Here is a 24,346-nt window from a genome sequence, read left to right on the forward strand (position 1 = left end):
TGACTCAAAATGCACACAAGTAATGTTTTTAGGAAGGCATGTTTGTTAAAACTAGTTATATTTCCTTATTAAACTAAGGCTTAGTCCTGGCTTAAAATAATCCCTGTCCGGGAAACTGCCCCATTATGTTTAATGTTTATCTAATGCAGTGCTTCCCAATCCTGGTCCTTGAGCACCCCCTCCCAAAAAGTTTTAGATGTCCCCCCTTATTTAACACACCTGATTTAACTCATCAGCTTGTTAGGGGATGTATAGAGGGTATGGACGTGACGTCACCTTCAGCGAAAGTGACTGCGTTTACACCCATTGAGTGGCAAAAGACAGAGCGGCAGAATTTGTGTACAGTGTGAAATCAGCGAAAACATGGGGAAAACGCATCTGAATGGGAAAAGGCTGTTGTGCAATAGACTGTACTAACATATTTAACAAGAATTCTGAGCTATCGTTTTACAGACTGCCAATAAACACTGAAAGGAGAAGTGGTCACATGGAAAAGTTATGTCAATACATACACTCTGTACCATTTTGGAAGGAGGCTGATTAGTTGAAGTAACAAATAAGGGGACATCTAAAAGTTTTTGGGAGGGGGTCCTCGAGGACAAGGATTGGGAAGCACTGGTCTAATGTAATGAACCTGTATCAAAGAGCTGTACTCTTTAAACTTGTACTGTAAAACCAATTCCACCAGTCCGGCTGTATGATCATTAAATTAAATACAATTAATTAAAAACCTTCTTATGGGCACAGTAGGGTTATGTGAATGTCCGAGCTACACATACAGACACTCAATGAGCAATATAAATAAAAAGTTATTTGAAACATACTTGCATTATTATGCTATTTTATCTTAAAATGGTCTTAAAAAGACAATAATATCACCATTATCGCCATTATTTCTAGGGGTGTGCAAAAAAAAAAAAATCGATTCACATTTGAATCGCGATTCAAGCTTTGCCGATTCAGAATCGATTCATAGAATTTCAAAAATCGATTCATACATATTTTTTTGTAATGCCGTGTTACTATTGTCCTGAAATGAGTTTATCTCAGTATTCCCATAGATGGCGTTGCTGCGTCGTATTCACTCCAACGCCTGCACACTCTTGTCACAGTGTTTCCCACACATTGGGCCCGCTGCCCAGTTATATTAACAAGTGCCTAAGTATATCTGGTATCAAATTTTGTCTTTTTTGTTTTTCTGTGATGATGACACTCTTTAATAGGGGTGTCACGATTCTCAAAATCCTCGATTCGATTACATTTTCGATTCCAAGGTCACGATTCGATCCGATTCTCCATTTTAACATATTTTTTTGAAGACAAAAATGATATGCCATTTTTTATTATAATTATTATAGTTTAACATTAACATGCACATTGCACAACTCGCATGGGGGTTTGTGGGCTTCACTTAACGCGAGAGCTTGTAGAGAGAGGATTCCTTCTTGCACGCACATGGACTTAATGCACATGGACATAATGCGCGTGTCTTGGACTCATAGCATCTGAAATAAATCCAGCATCATACGCAGCTGCGCTTCTCTCTGTCTCACGTGCTCTCGCATCTGTCCAAAGTCTAAACATTAACTAAAGTAGTAAGCCTTATGTTAATTGTTCAGTTTTATGCGTTTCATGCGAGCTGAGGCAAACTATCCCTCGTGTTTCAAATATAATCCACTGCATCTTTGCGCTTCTCTCACTTTCGCGCACGTGCAGAGAGCTGCGCTCTGTCCAAAGGCAGATCACTAGGTAGTAATCCTGTTTATGATATGCATTTCAAGGAGTTGTAGCATCCCTCGTGTTTAAAATATGATCGCGTTCCGCTGGACAGATGTTTTTAAAGGCATCTCTGAGAGTTTTTTTTCCCTCTCTTGGCAAGCCGACCGGACCTGACATGGGGGCGTGGCAGCATCGACGATCCCATTTTTTAATTCGAAGTTCGAAGCAGTGACTTAATTTCGATCGATTTCGATTTAAAATCGAAATCGTGACACCCTTATTTATTTCATTACATATCTAAAATGATAAAAATAAAAGCAAATAAAAATATATTTTCTCTTAGAAAGACATATCGCAAAACATATGCCACCGCACCCACCAACAGAACTATCGCATATTATCTCATTATCGTGCAGCCCTACCGCTAAAATACATATAAGAGCAATACTATCATGTATTCTATGTAATATAATTTATTCAATATTTCTTTTTTTTTCCTGTTTTATATTATTTCTTCCTTATATTTAAAGCCTACGTGTTTGCTCTAAAACTAGGGCTGCATAACGATTAATCGTGATTAATCGTTTGCAGAATAAAAGTTTTTGTTTACATCATATATGTGTGTGTACTGTGTATAATAATTATGTATAAATAAATATACACACATGCATGTATAATTTTAAGAAAAAAAATTTATAGATTAAATATTTATATATAATATAAATTATTTATAAATATAAAAATTTATATACACATGTAAATACGCCTTAAATATCTACATGTATGTGTATTTATTTATGCATAATTATTATACAAAGTACACGCACATATATGATGTAAACAAAAACTTTTATTCTGCAAACGATTAATCGTGATTAATCGTTATGCAGCCCTAAAAACTATTATAAAATTATTATGTTTACATACAAATTAATTTGCATAGGCCTGTTTATGTAAGCAATAAGGTACCAGAGGTTGTGCTTCGCGTAATGCCTAACAACACCCTTCAGCCGTTACTTATTCACGATACAGCACTTGCCTCTAGTACCTTATTGCTTTTATAAAACGGTTACCACACAATATTAAATAAAAAATATATTAGTGCAACTTTTATGAAGTTAAATCAATAAAAAGCATTCCTTCCACTAGAAAAAATAGTCCCTGACCATGAACAAAAATGTGTTCCAATCACTGATCTATATAAATGACTGGATTGGATGTCACAACTGTGAAGCCACCACGCCGCCATGTTGGTATACCCAAACGCTCTATTAAATCAATGGACGCGATCAGATATTTATGATAAAATATCACTTTACTAGTCTCTGTTTTTATATCTGAAGTCTCCCTGTACATTATTACAACACAAACATCCTAAGCATGTACATAGTTATTTACTTAAAGTTGTACATTTTGCCTTTTAAACAGTTATTATACATTCATCTTTGTTACAGTATCAGATCAGCAGACAGACCGCAGCATATTTAGTATTAATGACAAACGTGCTCATTCTGAAATCTAAATAAATAAATAATCATGCTTTGTACTGTGTGTGCATGCAATAATTTGCTGGTTTTGTAATTATGTTTATCTTTACGAGTTACCTAATCTTATTCAGAGAATAGCGCTGACCGTGCAGCTGAATGTCAAAAAAATGTTCTATGCGTTCTATGCGCAATCCAGTCATTTATATAGATCAGTGGTTCCAATGTGTAATATGCATGAAAGCTCAAATAAAAACAACAAACCGATACGTGTTGTTGCTAAGGGTGTTGCTAAGAGCGCAGTGATAAACAGAACCGTTGGGTGAAGCGGTCATAGTACTGTTTTATCGTGAATAAAGCACACCTAATGACCAATCAGAATCAGGGATTGGAACTAACAGTTTTATAAATATTAATAACACTTTACATCACGAGTGTGTTATAGTTATATATTTATTAAGTATGTAAACATCATTAATTTAGAACAAACAGGAAGACATAGGCTAAGATAAAAGGTAAAAAGTAATAGAAAACGGAAAATTGTGAAATATTAAATAAATGGTGATATTATTGATATTATGAACTAATTCAAATCGTTAATCCTTCTAAATACACGTAACGTGATGAAAACGCTATAAGAAACGCATAGAGTGAACTGACTTTGACAGAACACCGTACATCTTCTATAATTATTTTCTATACTAATTATTAAAAGAATTCCAAATGATTTCATCACTCCAGTCTATCCTTTTAAGGGCTTATTGCAACCATAAACACTAGGCTTGGGCAGTATCCAAATTTTGATACCATCAAACCGCCTCCCTATTTTACCCCGGTATACGGTATTACCGTGAATAATTATAAAATTATGACGTAATCAGACGGCGTCACCATAATGTTGGCTTGTGCCTAAACCCTTCAGAAACTGAATACCAAACACTAATACTGAAACATTAACAAAATAACATGCATAACAATATTAATAACTTTTAGTAGCAACAACTAGCAGTTTATAAAAAAGTTAAATACAAAGGTCAAACAGAATTAACCAGGTTAAAAAAGTTCTCTAAATTAGGCTATTATAGACAGTGGACTAAACGCGACTACAGTTAGCCAACTAATTCCAATTTCCAGGATATTTCTGTGTGAAGTGATCTAATTCCAATTTCCAGGATATTTCTGTGTGAAGTGAACAAAACCCTCACACTCAATTTTTCATAACTCGCCTGTTTGTACATAAGGTCATGGCATTTGGGTTCTGGCGCAAGGTCACGGCGTTTGGTTTCGTGCACTCACATTGCATAAAGCTAAAATTTAATCAAAGCAACAGTCTCCGACTTCAAGAAAATTGCTGAACATTTAAACCCATTTTCTGCACATTCCACCATATTTTAATGAAATAAAAAAAAAGTCCTCTTTCTGTTAACTTATATTTCTGCATATTCCAGCATATAAACTAAAAAATTTTTTGTAAAATCCAGCAATAAAATAATTAAAATGAAAGTCTTTCCTGGTTGTATTCCAAATTATTAACATTCACGTCTTTTAACAGTAAAGTGCAGATTACGTTTTGTTTTTGTAAATCGTTAGACATTTTTACCACTTAATTAGTTTTTGCTTTGAATTTCATTTTGTATAAATTGTGTCTTAATGTTAACTAGAAAATGCATTTCGGGACGAACTGCAAAAGTGTGCTTGCTCTGGTGCCGCCGATTTAGTTTGTGCATCCTCACAATGGAGTCCCAAGTTCATGTACAAAGTTTGGTTTCATTACGTAAAAGCGTTCCTAAGATATAAACTACTTCCTGTTTGGTGGCGTAAAATTTTCGGAATTTTTTTTTCTTTTGATGTTGTGCATCCTCACATTGGAGACCCAAGTTCATGTACAAAGTTTGGTTTCAATACGTTAAAGCGTTCCTGAGATATAAACTACTTCCTGTTTGGCAGCGTAAAATTTTAGAAAAAAAATGGTTCTTTTGATGTTGTGCATCCTCACATTGGAGACCCAAATTCATGTACAAAGTTTGGTTTCAATACTTGAAAGCGTTCCTGAGATATAAACTACTTCCTGTTTGGCGGTGTAAAATTTTAGGAAAAAAAAAATGTTCTTTTGATGTTGTGCATCCTTACATTGGAGAATTAAATTCATGTTCAAAGTTTGGTTCCAATATGTGAAAGCGTTCCTGAGATATAAACTACTTCCTGTTTTGGCGACGTCGACGCACATTTTGTTTGGGCTGTGACGGGCAAACGCTTCCGAAAATCAAAAATCCTTCTAGTAACTTTTGTGAGGCTTGGTCCAAGGATCGTGTACGTCGATTTTCGTGAAGTTTGGACAAAATTTGTGACCTGTGAAACTTTTTTAAGGTTTTGTGTTCTATCCAATATGGCGGAAGAACGACATCGATCTGTGACTTCATCTTCTCAAGCAACTTACACCGGTACTGCCCGAACATTTTAAAGTTTGAACGGTCTCTCTGTGTCAAACGGTCTAGTCGCTAGAGCTGGCCAAAAAAAATCTACCCGGGAAAAATAATAAAAAAGATAATAAAACTTAAGAAGAACAATAAGTGTGCTTTTGCAAGCACACTTAATAAATGTTTCATCAACCAATTGCACGTATTTAATAAAATAAAAGCAAATATAGTAGACAATATAATAACCGTGACATTGAGGCGCCGGCACGGCGGGTTCGCTAGCATTGCATTGTTTACTAGAACGCACAGACATCATCATAAATGAATGAAACTCATACATTAGCATTAAATATCATTGCTGCATTCTTTCTAAAACAGACAAGGGCTTTCTCGCGGCTCGCATCAGCAAAGCATTGCATCGTCCATGTTGCACTTAACAGAAGTTGACACTTGTCTTTTTGAAAAATAAAAAAGTAATAATAACTAGAAAATGCATTTCGGGACGAACTGCAAAAGTGTGCTTGCTCTGGTGCGGTCACTAACGTGATTTGTGAAATGTAAAATTTTAGAATATTTTTTTATCTTGTGCATCCTTGTATTGGAAATCAAATCCTCGCATTGTGAAAGCATTGCTGAGACACACACACACACACACACACACACACACACACACACACACAAATGTACACAGGCTTGTAACCAGGGGCGTTTCCAGCATTGAAGGACATCCGCTTAGCCCAGACCATTTTATGTAAATACAGGGATCAGTAGCCTACATCACCTGCTCTAGCTAGCCTAGAACCAATTATAATGGCTGTGCTGCACATGTTCAGTGTTTTCTTATAAAAATAAATTAGAATTGTAATTTAAATAATTTTAATTTTGGGTGAACAATCCCTTTAAAGTGCTCTATTTTCACACACTAGTTTTGTACATAATATACCAAAAATTCTTCTTTAGTACTTAAAGCTCCACTGTGTACTTTTTTGAGTTAATTCTTAGCAAAAACCCATGTTTTCTTTCAAAAGTATGTGCTCATTTATGTGTAATTACTTCCACCCACTAATCAAAGTATTCTCGCAAGTGTAGAATCTGCTATTTAAAATACATACGGTCGAGTCGCTCGACTGGCTGAATCCATGTTGTGCTCAGTTCACAGCTCACCCCTTGCTTTTGAAATGCATAAAGAAGCTACGGTAGCCACCACCAGACAAACATGTCATGATTGGAGACAACGTAATAAAAAAGTTTGTCCGTTAAGACTGTAGAAACATGGTGGCACAAAATGGCGACTTCCATGGAGGGGGACCCTCGGTGTATGTACATAAAAACGTCTCATTCTAAAGTAATAAAAACATAACGGTTCATTATGAAAGGTCTTTATACACCCCTGATAATATAGTTTTGTATATTATTTTGCATTTCTGTCAAGAGATCCTTCTAAAAATTACACACTGCACCTTTAATGTAGGCCAGAGTTCACGTCACCAAAAGCAGCAGATAAAAGCTGCATTTTATTGATCATAAGCTCATTTTTAAAATAAGCGATAGGAAAGAGCGACAGCAGCACTGATAGCCTAATATCATTGCATTTCTTTACTATTTATGAATATGATTGTGTGTTGAGCATCTACGACAGGGCTGTTCAATTAGTGTGTCATGAGGGCCAAAGATATATCAGTGATGATGACTACATATACATTTAAACATACTCATGTTGTATTTTGAAACTGCATAGCAACAAAATCAGTGCATTGTACAATATACTTTTTCTACAAACATGTATTTTCAAACTGCATACAACAAAACTTGTGCATTGTAATATGACCAAGTAGGCTTTATCTACATCCAGACATGTTCGTATTTTGTATTTTAAAACTGCATAACAACATAAGTGCATTGTAAGATACCCGAGTAAGCTTTATTCTACATTTAAAGGGGTAAATAAGAGCCATATCACACTCATTGAGAATTTAATTTATTTACTCACTTAAGTACACATAACCAAAAGTTTATAATATGGAACATAACATTGTTTTATGCAGTTTTGTCAATGCAATTATTTCACGACCTCTATTTAAACTACAACCGCCATCTTAATAACTGGCAAACATTAAGCTAGCTTCTAATAAGAGAAATTATACTTTTAGATTTCGTCAGGGCAGTAAAATCAGGTGTATGTTTGTCAGCGCGATACGCATACAGTGGTGCAGGTGCTGGGCTGTGAGCGATAGGCGATTAACTGTAAATCGTTTAAATTGCATTCTTGTGTGAGAACGATGACTCGCATAATATTTGAGCCTTTGTCTGCTTTGAACTTCGGAGAAACGCCAGGATCTTTTATCTAGTTCACAAAAATCGTTTCCTTCAGTAAGACATCTAATGTCATTGTGGATAAACAAGTGATCATTGAGCCGACATATCAGACAACAACTGTCGGAAGAGGAGTTGTTGTAAGCTGGAAATACAATAAATAAAGTTAAAACAGCCATAGAGTCCGTGGTCTCTTAACTCACCACTGTCAGTCTTCGCATCTTGACGCGGGCAGACCAAAGCGCGAATACACGTGAAGGGGTGACTCGCGCTCTGCATTTCATGCAAAAGATGCACGCACATCAAGATTGCGACCCTGTCCTCTTGCTTTCCATGTGAAATCAATGCTTCGCTGAGTGATTGACAGCATAATGATTGACAGCATAATGCAATGGTGTTCCCGTTAGTTAAGCATACGATTTAGATATATAGCTTTTCTTATCTGAAGATTATGTAAATGGCATATACGTCTTCTAGCTGTGGCAAGCTGTGTTTTAATGTGTCATACATTTCTCAAAGTCATGACTGTTTAAATACACTTGGCATAACATGCATGATTTAAGGTAAAGTGACACTTTTTCGCGTCATTTCACAATCATTTAAACCATGCAGCTGTTATAGAGCCGATGCCAAACGATCACTGTTACGCGAGGACGCGAAACTGACGCGTCTTTACAAACTAATACATTTACAATGTATTACATTGATGAAAAAGGGAATTAAACTTGTCATGCAATATATTACTGAAATAAAAGAAAGGGTTTTACGTCTGAATCCCCGAAACATACCTGTATGTGAGACTGCACGTTCTCCAGAGAGCTCGCGTTGATTCAAGCCTTCAGAATATAAAATCCATTTGCAGTTTTGTAAACAAACGTATATGAGAAATATTAATATTCCATCGGATTTAGTATCAAATAATCCTCTGTATATATAGTTTTCAATAGGCACGGACTTAGTTTCGGTCTAGTCACGTGTGAAGGCAAGGCAATTAAACACGCTTGGGCTGCCCTCTAGTGGTAAAAGCTAATGACATTTTTATTTTTACACAGGTTTTAATTGTACATTTTAAAGTGGAAATAACATAATATAGACATGTTTCTGCAATGTTTTTTTATCTTGGGCATCTTCACATTGGAGTCAAGAGTTCATATAAAATTTTTGGTTAATAAATGTTACAGACATATTGAGATTTGAACTACTTCCTGTTTTGGCGGCGTTGACGCACATTTAGTTTGGGCTGTGGCGCGCAAACGCTTCCGAAAATCAAAAATCCTTCTAGTAACTTTTGTGAGGCTCGGTCCAAGGATCGCGTACGTGGAATTTCATACAGTTTGGACAAAATTTGTGACCTGTGAAACTTTTTTAAGGTTTTGTGTTCTCTCCAATATGGCGGCCGAACGACATGGATCTGTGACTTCATCCTCTCAAGCAACTTACACCGGTACTGCCCGAACATTTTAAAGTTTGAACGGTGTCTCTGCGTCAAACGGTCTGGTCGCTAGAGCTGACACAAAAAAATCTACCCGGGAATAATAATAAGAATAATAATAATAAGAATAATAAAACTTAAGAAGAACAATAAGTGTGCTTTTGCAAGCACACTTAATTATACAAAAGAGTTGTTCTAGTCGTTACTAGAAGGCACAGAGTGAGTTAGACCTGCCTTGGCGATGCGTCTTATGCATTCTGAAGGTGCCCGTTTTATCGTGTTGCAGTCTATAAGGCAACATTCCGCATAAGATGGGTTTAGATTTGGAATTACATTACATCTACATTTTAGTGCTAACTGATAAGCTGATGATCATCATCATCATCTTTCTTTATTATTTTTAGCACTGCCTTAAACTTAAGCGGCGTCTCTTCTGAGCTGTAATTTTCTTAAAAAAGCCGCAGCAATGTTTCAAATGAGCTTCTAATAAGACAAACGCCTTTATTTTCCATGCGATCACCTTACCAATACCATTTTAAAACTAAAGGGCGGTTTATAGTCGTGCGTAGGTCCTACGCCGTAGCTATGCCGTAGGCTATCTGTAGCCTGTGCGTAGCTCTGCGTAGCCTGACGCGCACCTCACAAAATGTTTAACAGCGCGTCAGATCTACGCGGACCGCAAGCGCTGTGATTGGTCCACCAGAACCCCTCCAGTCAGGTAAAAAAAACTGCGTCATAGGTATTTCCGTTTGTGACTGTGATAACAAAGATGAGCCAAGTTGAGGAGTGATTTAACTCAAACTGCATCAAAATTCGCTGTTTATTTACTTACATCATTGCTGGTCTTCTCAAATTATACACAACAAGTTGCTGTTTCTTCTTCGTTTGTGGGTTAACTTGCTTAGCTTCTTCTTCTGTGACTTCTTTTGCTGCTACTGTGGTTTCACGCGTGATTACTGCCTACCAGCGGTCTGCGGTTTGTGTTTGGACGTCGACGCGGACGATGACGCACAAGTATAAATGAAAACCGACGCGGAACCTACGCCGTCGAGATACGCCGTAGGACCTACGCACGACTATAAATCGCCCTTAAGGAGTCATTTGTCCTCGGATTACAAACCAGCAGCATACAAGCTCCTCGGCGACGCGTTTGCGGGAATCATGTTTCGCGAACCGGAGGCAGAGCAGCAGAGAGATGCGACAGAGTTGCGAAATTGCAGGCGCGGCTCGAAATGGCTGTTATTTCAAACAGCGTAACTTGTTTTAAACTAATCAGTTAATGGCTCGGTGGTCAGTGAAAAAAATGTTTAGTTTTCGCCATCCCTAATTTAATATTTAATCCTTGTCTGCTATATAAGTTCATTGGTTTTTTTAAATGCCGGTATAGAAACTGATACCTTTGCTATTTTTAGATCCCGCGGTATACCATATTACCGGCCAAGCCTAATAAACACCTATGTTTTTTCAAATAGTGACAGTATACTATAAAAATGAAGGTCATCCTTTTTTTGGCATTCCTATTCTGACACTCAACAGCACAACAAGACATTTTCTAGTGAGTTATATTGTTCATTTCACTTTTGTATAATTCATTTCCACTGTTTTTCTACCACCACATTGCGCGCGCAGCTTGGAGTGATGTAACTGTGACGTCTACTCGCAAAAGGTCTATGGTTCTTCCGGTGTTGTTAAAGCAGACATATCATGCTTTTAAATCTGTCCTTTTTACATATAAATCATCTATTTGTGGTCTATATAAAGCGGAACTGCAATGCTTGGGTCTGAATTCCTCATTATTATAGCCCCACAGGTAGGGGTGTGACGGTCATTATATAACCGTGAGACCGACGATTATAGTTGAACACCGTCATTAGAACTCTATAACCGGCAAAACCGTGTTATTAAAATATATATTTTTTAAATCTTTATCATAAAGAATTTTTAAATAGTAATTAAAAACAATTGTTAACAGTTTGTGTTATACGCCCCCTCACGTTCTCACGCAGTGAAAAATACAGAGCGGAGCAGACACTGACTGACAACGCGCTGACATACAGGACAAACCAGGTTGTTTTTCGGTTACTTTTGAGATTAAACATATTAAACAAAGTCTCACCTTTGAAATCATCTCTTCCTTCTAGTTAATTTATAGCATCAAATAATCATGAATGACCATGAGAAGGAATGTTGTTTTAACCACGGAAAGGCGTCAGTACTCTCCGCTTTTCAAATCCAAATCCTCCCATGCTAATCTACTAACTCTCTTGAACGCACATTCACTGCTAGTTGTCTTGCTGTTAGTTTTAAAGAAACGTAGAGCAAGTAGCTAATCAGCGTCTAGTTTATTCAAACGCCGGGTGAGCACTGTGCAGCGCGTCTGCGGAGAGCGTTTGCTGCGCATGGCCATTGTGCTTTTACACCGGCTGCGTTTAATAACAATCTCAAGTTCACACAGTACTTTCTTTTACCTGCATTTATGAGCAAAACCTCTTCAATACGCTTTTAATCCACATTGTTTTCGTGCTGTTCTGGTCCGTGTAATGACAGATATAGACACAATTACAGACATAGAAAGCCCAATGCACAAATCTGTTTCTATGAAGATTATTCAAATAGATGATAGATGAGAGAGTGACAACGCAGTCTTCTGGCAACAGTGTGTTTTTTCAATATTTCATTGCTTTCTGTTAAATTGTTCAAAGTTATTACTGTTTAAAACACACTTGGCATCACATTCATGATTTTATGGTAAAATGACACTTTCCCGTCAATCCACGAGCATTTAAATAAGCAAAACGCCCCTCACCGACGGTTATGTTATGAACCGTCACATTTGACTCACGTCATAACCGTCATCACCAATTCTAAAACCGGCACACCCCTACCCACAGGCCCCCTTTCTACCCCTTTTCTGATGTGCATCTGAGAGCAACTCATTTTGGTGCTGTCTTTTTAAATGCACGTCATACCTTGCCCCCTCTCCAGGTTGCAGAGGTGACACTCTGTTAAACTCCACCCCGTTCTGCCATTTTTGTAGTTTTATAGCAGAGATACGATTATCAAGCGGCACAGAAACTTTTTATTCACTCAGTATTTACAAAATACAAGACTTGTTCATCCAGCCTTACACGTTCGAGCCAGAGTCGGAAACGGAGCGAGATGAAAAAGAAGACGACGAACCTCCAGAACAACGTCTTCATATGGAGGTATCGCAATGGTGTGTGCCGTTTGTCAATCCGAAGGCTGCAGCCTCCGGAGGTCGCATTTCTAGGCTGCATACGTCATCGAGATGGTCTTATTTCAGAATATTAACAATTATAAAGTTGACTATTATTCTTAGTTAATCGTAAGTTGTTTTAATATGCTCATGACTTGCAAATGTAATGCTCAGTTAACTTAAACCAGGCTTGATGCCCAAAAGCGATCTCCGCAGGCTGCAGCCTTCGGAGTGAGAAACGGCACTGCTAAACCATGACTACCGTGTACTTTACTTTTTTACTTTAAGTTATTTACAGCTTACCGAAGTGCTCTGCCCGTCGTCTCCAAAGATAGAAGTAATTGACTCCTCAATCAGACGAAGTGCCTCGGGCACACAAAAATAACTTTACCCACAGATAGGGCTGCACGATTCCAGGAAAAATGATGATCACGATTGTTTTGTTCAAACTTTTGATCACGATTAGAAATCACGATCATTCTCTAAGTGAAGAACTTCTATTCACTTCAGTATTTTAATTACACTTTACACAGCCATGTATATAATATTAGGCTATATTATAAAATATTTTATTGTTTTGTAATATTCACAGCTCCCATTCTCTTTTTAAAACATTTAAAATCATTCCGCAAAATTCTGCATAGATTTTGCAAAAGAAATCAGCAGAAATAGCAAAAATAACTCCTCATACTCCTTATCCACTCCGTATACTCTGACTCCACCCATATCAAGCAAACACATTGCTTGATTTTAGACCGTCTGCTTTGTGCTTGGGCTTTACTGATTAATCACGACGATTGTCTTTAACTAATCGTGGGGCGCACATATCGTTATCATGATAAAAATACGATTAATCGTGCAGCCCTACCCACAGATGTGACTCTCTCTCTCGTAACTTCTGAATCCTTGAGCTTGGACTACAATATCGCAGCGAGAAATAAAAAATGGCGGATTGCTCGAAGTGTTGGGCTGGGAGTCGATGTCCTTATTTGGCAGTTCCGCTGCAAATACTTTGACGTAATTGTTCAAAATACGTAATAGATAATAGAAAAATCAGAACAGGTTGGAAAAAAAATATGACCAAAACAGAATATAAAGATATCAACAAAGCACCTGAAGAGACTAATTTTAACTTTTATGTACTTATAAACACTACAAATATACAACAAAATGCATTTAAGAGCCAAGAAAGTGGATTTAGCATGATATGTCTCCTTTAACAATAAAAACTTAGAAATTTCACCATCAACAAACCAACAGAAGCATTATTTTCCACAACACCACGCACCGCCTGAGGAAATCTTGAGTTTCGTTGAGCGGAACCAAAAAGTCAGCCGCGACAGCGGGGTTATTAACATACCTAATTTTATGCAGCGCCCGAAATTAGTCCTCTTCTATTGAAAGTTTCCAAGGGATACATTTTCAAAAAAAGTAGAGTGTCCCTTTAACGTGACTTGTCGGTGAAAAACTGTACTGTGAAAAAAAAAAATCACAAATCAAGCTTGACAAAACGACTGCAGTTTCAGTGTTGTAGGTGTTCACCTTTGGGAGTTATAAGCTACGCGGTTTAACATAAAAGGGGGATAAATAAGAATAAAACGCGAATATTTGGCATAAAGACCCGCGTCATGTGAATTCACAAATCAAAATGAATGCACTGTGAAGTTTTATACATGCAAAAAAGCAGCGTGCGCCAGATTCAAAGCCTAAAAAGTGAATGTGAAACCGTCAAAACTATCTTAACGGTTAAAGACAGACACTGTATATTCACAAAATCATGCCCGGCAGGCCACCTTTCGTCCCGTAATCACACGACTTTAGGCTTTAGAAATTAACTTAGTACGGCTATACACTATTAGTAAACTTCATAAAGCAGAGATATTTTTGGTCTATTACTGATATCAGGGCATTTCAAACTGTTATTAATTTGGAGATTATCGTGTTGCGCGGCCTACACCGATAACACAAACCTCAATACCGAAACCGCTGTTCTGTTGGTCAGTCAGTCAGCCACCCACCCACCAACAAAGACAGTCATGCACCTTACCCGAATATGTATGATGCGTTGCCACCAGCTTCACAAACTATTGGGATAACCTCCTAATTATAATCCTATAAGGCTTTGCTGGGCTCCGCATAGCAGTTGCCAGCATAGCATAATCTTGGCGCAAACTAAACGCACACACAAGCGCGCGCTCTCCCTCTTCTTCTTTTTTCTTTAATGGCGGGTGGCACCAACTTTAAGGTGCATTATCGCCACCTGCTGATTGGAATAGACCCTTTTACTATTTGTACACAATGATGACGTGGCAACGTATGCTGACACCCATACTGTTTGTCTTCATTCTCACTTTTTTTTACTCCCTCATGTGCTGGAACCCAACAAAAAGTGTTGTAAATATTCAACAAAAAAAAGTTAAAACTTTAATAAAAATAAAAATAAATATACTGTGCAAAAAAGTATATACTTTCCAATCAAATATATATAAAAATTTAAATGTTTGCTATAAAAATAAAGTCACAAGACTGAACTAGTTCTGGTCCAAATTTCAATTTAAAATCACAAACAATGATGTTTCTGTCACACTTTTAGTGGTTTTACCAACAAAGGCCAGCAATTTGCTGCATACTCTCAAATCACAAGTTAAAAAAATACTGTCACTGCATCATTATTAATGAAAAGGCGTTTTGAAATATGAAAACTACATTCTAAGAGCTTTTCAATGATATGTAGTTTGTCAAGATTTTTTAAAGATTTATAATAGCTTATTAGTGTTATGAATATATAACAGAGGTGGGGGACTCAAGTCACATTTAAATTGAACAATTTCTAAAATTATGTGGCCAGACAGAGAGGAATGTCTGAATGTGCAAGAATGATTACAGTACTATGTGTGTTGTATGTTCAGTTTCAATATGTGGGTCATTCTACGGAAATGTCAATTTTTCTGTTCCTAGCCTTTACAGAAATATTACACTTGAAAGACCCTTTAGGGTTACAATTTTTTATTTTAAAATGAAACAATATGTTATTTGAACAATTATACCTTCTTGATTCATCAGTGTAGCAATATTTGATTTTAATTAATTAATTAGAATTCCAAGCACCACAGAAGTGCTTGTCCCCACTCCCCACAGTCATGTACAGAGGGAAAATGCTTTATTTTGAGCTCAAAAACAGTGTTTTCTGTCATTTAAGTCACTATGACCTCCTTTATTGTTTGGGAATTGCAAAAAACTAGAATACAAATGGATTAAACTACTTAATTTAGTGAATATACAATGACTGACAACACGTGGTTTGATACTTTGCAGCAGAAATTTTTTTAAATGCAGTTTTCATGAAAATTGTTACTGGTGTTACTGTCACTGGTGTTACCTTCCTTATGGGTAACAGCAGTGAAGATCAGTAACACCAGTGACTGGTGATTTGTTGTGTCACTGGTGTTACTGTGTTGTTGTTGTTTTCTTTCACATTAAATAAAATCTTTCACATGTGACATGGTGATAAATTTTAATTCATTGAATTCTGCTACACAAGAATAAAGCTCTAAATCTGAAAAAAGTAAAAATAATATTTCATAAACGCCTTTAATATTGCTAAAGAAGTAAGGTTACACCAGTTACAAAAAAAGGTCTATGCAGTTTTGAAGTACATGCACACAAAAAATATAAAAATCATTAAGCTGTCATTTATGTGTACTTATAAAGTCAAAGAGTAATCTAATAATGTGGTCTAAGTTTAAATGTTAGAAAAATAAATAAATATTAAAAAATATTGTCATACCAAAAGTGGACGTTTCTGTAGAATGATCCATGTACTGCAGTATTTACAGTTGTGCACTAGCCTGGCTAAACCAGACCAGTCTCTTAGAGAATGAGACATGGTCTAGGAACCATATGCTCATTTTCTCGTATTTGAGGCGTGGTTCACGATTTCCCAGACCCTTTTATTGGGCACTATGAATGTTTGTCAAATGCGTCTGTACGTAGCTCATAGCCAATCGTTTCAATTATACCAGATGACGTATGTAGAGAGACATCAATTAAAACGTAAACAACTTTTATTGGTAAGTGTGCACAAAGCTGAAAGCTATGCAACTAAACTGGTAGCTGTATAGTGATATTGAAAAGCAACACAATTTAGTGGCACTGTGACAACCACAGTACAGGAATAATGACAATATGATATTAATAAATACCAATTACCATTTACAGTTTTTCTTGATTGCTAAGACACATTTCTTGAATGCTGCTCTCCTTTTCTCTAAACTGTGAACACAAAACCTAATTTTCAAGCTATTCACAAAACCTCAGACTCTTCTTGACTTGCAAAACCAAACTTTCACCTCAAAACAGTTCAATCTGTGCTCAAAACTGAACTATGTTGTCAAATCGTGCCCCGAGTCAATCAAAATTAAAAACACTACGGAACAGTCACTAAACACTACGTAGAAAACCAGTGCTCTCTGAACTGGCTTACTGTATATGTTCCCTTACATCATTAGACACAAGTGTGATCAATTTTGAGTTGTTGTGTTCAAGTGGTGACACTTGTGCTTTCATTGTGTTTGACTTTTTTTTCACTTGTGCTCACCATTTTGCAGCACGGGTGCATCACAATGAAAATGTGTTGGCAAGTTGTGTCTAAACAGGTAAAAAGTGCTTATGGTTTTGACAAAAGAGTGACTTATTCAATCAGTGGGTTCAGGCAACGAAACATTTGGTTCAGACAACAGGGTTTAGTGTTTTAGCAATTGAGAAAAACTGTATTAAAGTTAAAGTCAATTGTACTTCGTCTAACAACAATGCCTAGCAGGTTGGTCCTATACAGTTTTTCTCAATTGCTAAAACTAAACCCTATTGGCTGAACCAAATGCTCAGTTGCCTGAACCCACTGATTGAATCAGTCACTCTTTTGGCAAAACCATAACCACTTTTCACCTGTTTAGACACAACTTGCCAACAAATTTTCATTGTGATGCAGCCGTGCTGCATAATGGTGAGCATAGGTGACAAAAGTCAAAAGCACAAGTGTCACCACTTGAACACAACTCCTCAAAATTGATCACACTTGTGGCTGGCTAATGATATGAGGGAACTAATACAGTTCAGAGAGCACTGCTTTGTGAGGCCCTACAATGGATAGAACTCTGTGTGGAAAAGTTTGTGTGAGAGGAGGTTGAGGTGGTCAGCGAAGATAAGGAACAGTAATATCTGATGAAATCAGAGCTACTGTGATTGAACATGTTCTGCATAAGATTTCTGTTCTGCCTTTTTGTGCAAGTGCTAATTGCACAGTTATTTTTGTTTTGCAACATGCATTTAGCCTTCAGTAAACAATAAACATTTATTTCTCAAGCTTCATGTCCTGAGCATTGTGTTTTCTATTTTTCAATGTAGTGTTTAGTAACTGTTCCGTAGTGTTTTTACAGTTTTTCACGATTGATAAGACACATTTCTTGAATGCTGCTCTCCTTTTCTCTAAACTGTGAACACAAAACCCAATTTTCAAGCTACATTCACAAAACCTCAGACTCTTCTTGCAAAACCACACTTTCGCCTCAAAACAGTTTAATCTGTGCTAAAAACTGAACTATGTTGTCAAATCATATCGCCATCATATAGTCATATCGCCAACGTCTGCCGCACAGCGTTCTTCCATCTTAGAAATATCACAAAAATACGCCATATACTGTCTACATCTGACGCAGAGAAGCTTATTCATGCTTTTATGACCTCTAGAATAGACTATTGTAACTCGCTACTCGGGGGATGCCATTCAAATCAGGTCAACAAGCTTCAGCTAGTTCAAAACGCTTCTGCAAGGGTACTTACTCGATCTAAGAAGTATGACCACATAAGCCCAATTCTGATATCTTTACACTGGCTACCAGTTAAATATCGCATCCAATTTAAAATATCACTAATCACCTAAAAAACTTTAAATGGCTTAGCACCCTCATATCTTAGAGAATTACTATCAGAATACAATCCATAACGCACACTACGGTCGCAAAATTCTGGCCTATTGATTATCCCTAGACTATCAAAAGTGTCTAAAAGTGGAAGATCCTTTTCCTACTTAGCCCCTAAGCTCTGGAATGATTTACCAACCGATGTACGAGAATCAGACACAGTCGATCATTTTAAATCTAGACTTAAAACTTTTCTCTTCAACAAAGCATTCGCATAATTTGTCTAGTAAAGGTTCTTAACTCGCAATAGTTATTTTCACGGAACAAAGCACTCACGGTCAAAACACAGACCAACCAAATAAATAAATAAAAACCTTTCTGCATGAACACTTAAAATGAATTGCATTACATAGTTTGCCACCGTTTGCCACTGAACCTGCATTAACGACGACAGTGGGGCTTCCGGCCTTAGTCAAACGGTTTGGCACGTATGGTTGGGTTGCGATTTTGGTGCTTTCGTGTGTCTTGTGAATAGTATGCCATACAGACCCGTTTGCCACTGAACCTGCATTAACGACGACAGTGGGGCCTCCAGCCTTAGTCAAACGGGTTGGCACGTATGGTCGGGTTGCGTTTTTCGCGCTATCGTAAGTCTTATGAATAGTATGCCATACAGACCCGTTTGCCACTGAACCTGCATTAACGACGACAGTGGGGCCTCCAGCCTTAGTCAAACGGGTTGGTATGTATGGTCGGGTTGCGTTTTTCGCGCTTTCGTGTGTCTTGTGAATAGTATGCCATATAGACCCGTTTGCCACTGAACCTGCATTAACGACGACAGTGGGGCTTCCGGCCTTAGTCAAACGGGTTAGCACGTATGGTCGGGTTGCGATGTTTTTGGCGTTTTCTCCTGGTCCTGTAAATGGTATACAATATAGACCCGTTTGCCACTGAACCTGCATTAACGACGACAGTTGGGCTTTAGGCCTTAGTCAAACGGGTCGGCAGGTTTCATTTTCTCTTAAAGATCGGAAGGTGACCTTTATTAACCATATATACCCTCGCATTGGGCCCCCAATTTGCTAAATCCTCAACTGTGGATAATATAATTATGCCGCAATAGTTAGTCTGTCTGGAACTAAGCTGAGTTAAACCACATCACTGTGTGACACTTCAATACATATGAACGGCGCTACGCTAATACGATTTTGTTTTTCTCTCCCTGTCTCGTCCTCGACCCGAGGACAACGAGACAAACAGACCCAGTCTCGGTAGATGTGAAAGTCGGCACACCTCTGATCTACTGGCCGTCCTTTAACGTTATGCCCAGCTGATGCCTGACCAACGATCACCGGCAGAACCGCTTAATCTCCGCTAAATCTCCTTAACCGTTCTCCCAAGGGTTTTTCCCTCCTAGGACTTATTTTTCCTCGGATAAAAGGCCGGGGTTTTTTTTCTCCTAGGGGGTTTTTCACCCCGGGGAGGCAGCCTTTTTGGGCTTTACCTAGCTTCCTCTTCTATACGTTGCTTTAGTAATACGTGCACTTATAATATTGAGTCATAGCCGCAGCAAATTTAACTGCTCATGCTATCATGTATTTTGTTGTGCTATCTGTCGTTTTTCTGTGCTTTTCACTGCTTCTATTTATGTAAAGCTGCTTTGAAACAAGTGACTTTTGTGAAAAGCGCTATATAAATAAAATTGAATTGAATTGAATTGAAATCGTGCCCCGGGTCAATCAAAATTAAAAACACTACGGAACAGTCACTAAACACTACGTGTCAGGAAATGAACTTCGGAGTCAAGTGCAAGTTAACAATATTTATTTTTATTTAATATTTATATATTTATTTAAGAGTGCCCAACGAGCCTGCCTAGATGTTAGTCTTCTGGCCGAACGGATTATATTCAAGATTTTTATGATCCGTCCAGACCAGAAAGGGCTCCGAGGTTCCCTCCAACCAGTGACGCCATTCACCCAAAGCGAGTCTAACCGCCAACAGCTCCCGATTCCCTATGTCGTAATTACGTTCTGCTGGGTTTAACCGGTGAGAGAAAAAAGCACACGGATGTACTTTCCCATCAATAGACGATCGCTGTGATAAAACGGCGCCTACCCCGACATCAGATGCATCCACTTCCACTATAAATTGTTTAGCCGGATCGGGAATAGAGAGGACAGGCGCAGAGATGAACCGGGACTTTAACACATCAAAGGCCTCCTGAGCCTCTCTATTCCAACGGAAACATACGTTAAAATTTCTGATGAAACGCCGATAAAAATTGGCGAACCCCAGAAATCGCTGAAGCTCCTTCCGAGTGTCGGGTACTGGCCAATCGGCAACCGTCTTAACCTTAGCGGGATCGGGACGAATTTCTCCCTCGGCAATAACAAAACCCAGAAACGAAACCGACTTCCTGTGGAACTCGCACTTCTCCGCCTTAACGAATAGTTGATTCTCTAAAAGCCGTTGTAAAACCATGCGAACGTGCTGAGTGTGTATCTGCATGGAGGGAGAAAAGATGAGAATGTCATCGAGATACACAAAGACAAATCTGTTAATCATGTCGCCCAGCACTTCATTGACCATGGTCTGGAAGACAGCTGGAGCGTTACAAAGACCGAACTGCAGAACGGAATATTCCCAGTGTCCTGAGGGTGTATTAAAGGCTGTCTTCCGCTCATCGCCCTCTCTAATACGTACCAAGTGATAAGCGTTGCGCAGATCTAGCTTGGTAAATACGCGCGCTCCCTGTAATAACTCGAATGCTGATGACATTAATGGCAAGGGGTACTTATTCTTAACAGTAATGTCATTCAGCCCTCGATAATCAATGCACGGACGAAGAGACCCGTCTTTCTTCTTTACAAAGAAAAATCCAGCACCAGCTGGAGACGAGGAGCGGCAAATGAGACTGGCTTTAAGAGCGTCATTGATGTATTTATCCATAGCCTCTCTTTCTGGTTTAGCTAGGGAAAATATGCGACCCTTAGGCGGAGAAGTGTTGGGAAGTAGTTTGATCTCGCAATCATACGACCGATGAGGAGGCAGAGAAGTGGCCCGGGACTTACTGAAAACCTGATACAGATCCGAGTACTCCGCCGGGACCCCTGAGAGATCGACAGCCGGAACCTGCGAGACAGAACAAGAGACAAGAGAAGGAGCAGGACCAAGACAAGAAACATAACACGAAGGCTTCCAAGATAACACAACATTGTTTTGCCAATCAACGTGAGGATTATGTTTGGATAACCAGTCATGACCTAATATGACTGGTGATTGAGAATCCTCTAAGATGTAAAACTCGATTTCCTCACGATGATTGCCAGAAACAAACAAACTCACAGGGGGTGTACGGTGCGTGATCACAGCCATATGCTGGCCCTTCAATGTCCAGGCAGACAAAGGAGAGGAGAGAGGAATGAATGGAATACCCCAGGACTTGGCCAACCCAGCATCCAAAAGACACGCCTCCGCACCGGAATCCAGCAACGCCTGTGACGGGAAAGAGTTAATAATAACAGGTAGAGTAGTGCTGTTAACGGAAGATTTAAATGACGATGCGCCCACCGAGACTCCCAGGTTCATCGGCGGGCGTGAGCTTTTTACCGGACATGTAGCTGCCAGATGCCCCGGCTTGCCACAATATAAGCAGAGACCATTAGACAGCCGACGATTTCTCTCACCAGCAGAGATATGAAACTTGCCCAGCTGCATCGGCTCCTCGGAGGGCGTCTCTGAAGCGGTCTCCCCTGGTTTCGACATCAGATGGCGAAATGAGCGACGCAGATCTCTCTGCCGATGGCGAGACTCAACCCTCAGAGCCAGATCGATGGCAGCCTCCAGTGACGTGGGTGGCTACCTCAGTGCAATCTCGTCTTGAATGCCCGGTGTAAGGCCCTCGAGGAATTGCGCTCTTAATGCCGCGTCGTTCCAGTTGCAGCAAATAGCGAGAGTCTTAAATCTTATAGCAAAGTCTGTAACGGAGTCATTACGTTGCCGTAATCTCACCAACTCAGCCGCTGCCATGTCCCCCTTGAGTGAGCGATCAAACAACTTTAACATCTCCTCCTCAAGAGCCTCGAATGAAAATGTAAATGGAGCTTTAGCCCCCCAGGCGGCCATACCCCAGTCTCTTGCTCTTCCCGTGAGTAACGTCAGAACATACGCCACCTTGGAAGTGGATGAAGAAAATCGACGGGGTTGGAGCGCAAAGACGAGAGAGCACTGTTGCAAAAAGGATCTGCAGGTGTTGGGGTCGCCATTGTAGGTGGGGGGTGTTGCCGTGTGTGACTCCCGTTCAATCGAAACGGCTCCTCCGGATGAGGCTGGGGCTTCATGGTGAGGAGTCACTTGGTCCAAGCGATTGCTGAGCTCTTTAAGTTGCTCAGACCAGATACTGAAATCTCTGGCAGCAGCAGACAATAACGACGAATGTTGGTCGATGGCCGCCCCCTGCTGGTGAAGGGCGGTCTGCACCTCCAGACTCTCTAAACTTGCTGACTCCATTCGTGGCGCGCTCATCTGTCAGGAAATGAACTTCGGAGTCAAGTGCAAGTTAACAATATTTATTTAGAAAAGGAGGTAGAGAACTGGAGAGCAAAGTCACTGGTAGATCCACACACGGCACACACCCGTTGACTCACTCTAGATGATAACGCTACTGTGGGAATGAAGCACTCCCACAGTAGGAGAGAGTGAGTCGGCGCTACACAATAATCCACTGTGAAATCCTGATGTAGAAAAGCCACCCGGAAACCACTGGTCACCGCCTAAAAACGAAGCGAACCAGCGGTTCCGAGAAACAACAGTCGTTAGAGTCAATGTAATCCACAATGGTAAATAGGTGTACTCCACTCACGGGTGATGATGCAAACCGGAGAGAGAGAGAGACAGCTGGTATACCGCCTAGAAACGAGGCGAACCAACTGTACTGAGAGACAAACAAAGTCAATGAGATCCAGTACTCCACAAGAGAGCGGTCCGGGTGAAGACGAGGCCCCGAACGCCAAAAACCAAACCTGGGGTAACAAGAGGAAGAGACAGAGAGCGACTGACAAGACAAGGCAGGGCAGGGCAGCAGGACTGTGATAAAACAATGAGCCCGCAACGAAAGACAGGACTACGTGCAATATAAAGGAAAAGGTAAACGAGACACCACCGGTGGACAATTACCGAAACAAGGGGGCGGAGTTAGTGAACACACGAGGAACCGGCACCACAGGTAAACAACACACACACACACACAGATCAACAGCCATCGATCACCCAGCAGTCATGACACTACGTAGAAAAATAGAAAACACAATTCTCAGGACATGAAGCTTGAGAAATAAATGTTTACAGTTTTTCTCGATTGCTAAGACACATTTCTTGAATGATGCTCTCCTTTTCTCTAAACTGTGAACACAAAACCCAATTTTCAAGCTACATTCCCAAAACCTCAGACTCTTCTTGCAAAACCAAACTTTCACCTCAAAACAGTTCAATCTGTGCTCAAAACTGAACTATGTTGTTAAATCGTGCCCCGGGTCAATCAAAATTAAATACGGAACAGTCACTAAACACTACGTAGAAAAATAGAAAACACAATGCTCAGGACATGAAAGGGATAGTTCACCCAAAAATGAAAATTCTGTCATCATTTGCTCACCCTCATTTTGTTACAAACCCAAATACATTTCTTTGTTCTGATGAACACAAAGGAAAATATATTGAGAAATGTTTATAACCAAACCATTCGTGGACCCAATTCACTTCCATAATAAAAAAAAGTATACTTTGTACACTGTAAAAAATAAATTGTTGGCTCAATGAATTATTTTTTAGTAACTAGTTCCACA

The 24,346-nt window shown here is 39.1% G+C and overlaps 1 protein-coding gene and 1 long non-coding RNA gene across 6 annotated transcripts in view; one reads left to right on the forward strand and one right to left on the reverse strand.

Moving 5' to 3' along the window:
* Nucleotides 1-14,783, reverse strand: part of zc3h13 (zinc finger CCCH-type containing 13) — a 301,826-nt gene extending 287,043 nt beyond the window's left edge. For 4 of the 5 annotated variants that reach the window (XM_073814423.1, XM_073814422.1, XM_073814421.1 and 1 more), the window contains exon 1: nucleotides 14,630-14,783. The gene's annotated coding sequence lies outside the window, so the exon portion shown is untranslated. Of the gene's footprint in view, nucleotides 1-13,942; nucleotides 13,968-14,629 lie in introns of those variants that run through there. The other variant, XM_065254824.2, reaches the window with a different exon arrangement.
* Nucleotides 8,777-12,523, forward strand: LOC141282047 (uncharacterized). The gene is made up of 2 exons (XR_012336587.1): nucleotides 8,777-11,175; nucleotides 12,257-12,523. It is a non-coding gene; the product is annotated as an uncharacterized lncRNA (long non-coding RNA).
* Nucleotides 14,784-24,346: the final 9,563 nt, after the last annotated feature.

This window comes from Paramisgurnus dabryanus, chromosome 4 (genome assembly GCF_030506205.2).
Source record: "Paramisgurnus dabryanus chromosome 4, PD_genome_1.1, whole genome shotgun sequence".
Lineage (NCBI taxonomy): Eukaryota > Metazoa > Chordata > Actinopteri > Cypriniformes > Cobitidae > Paramisgurnus > Paramisgurnus dabryanus.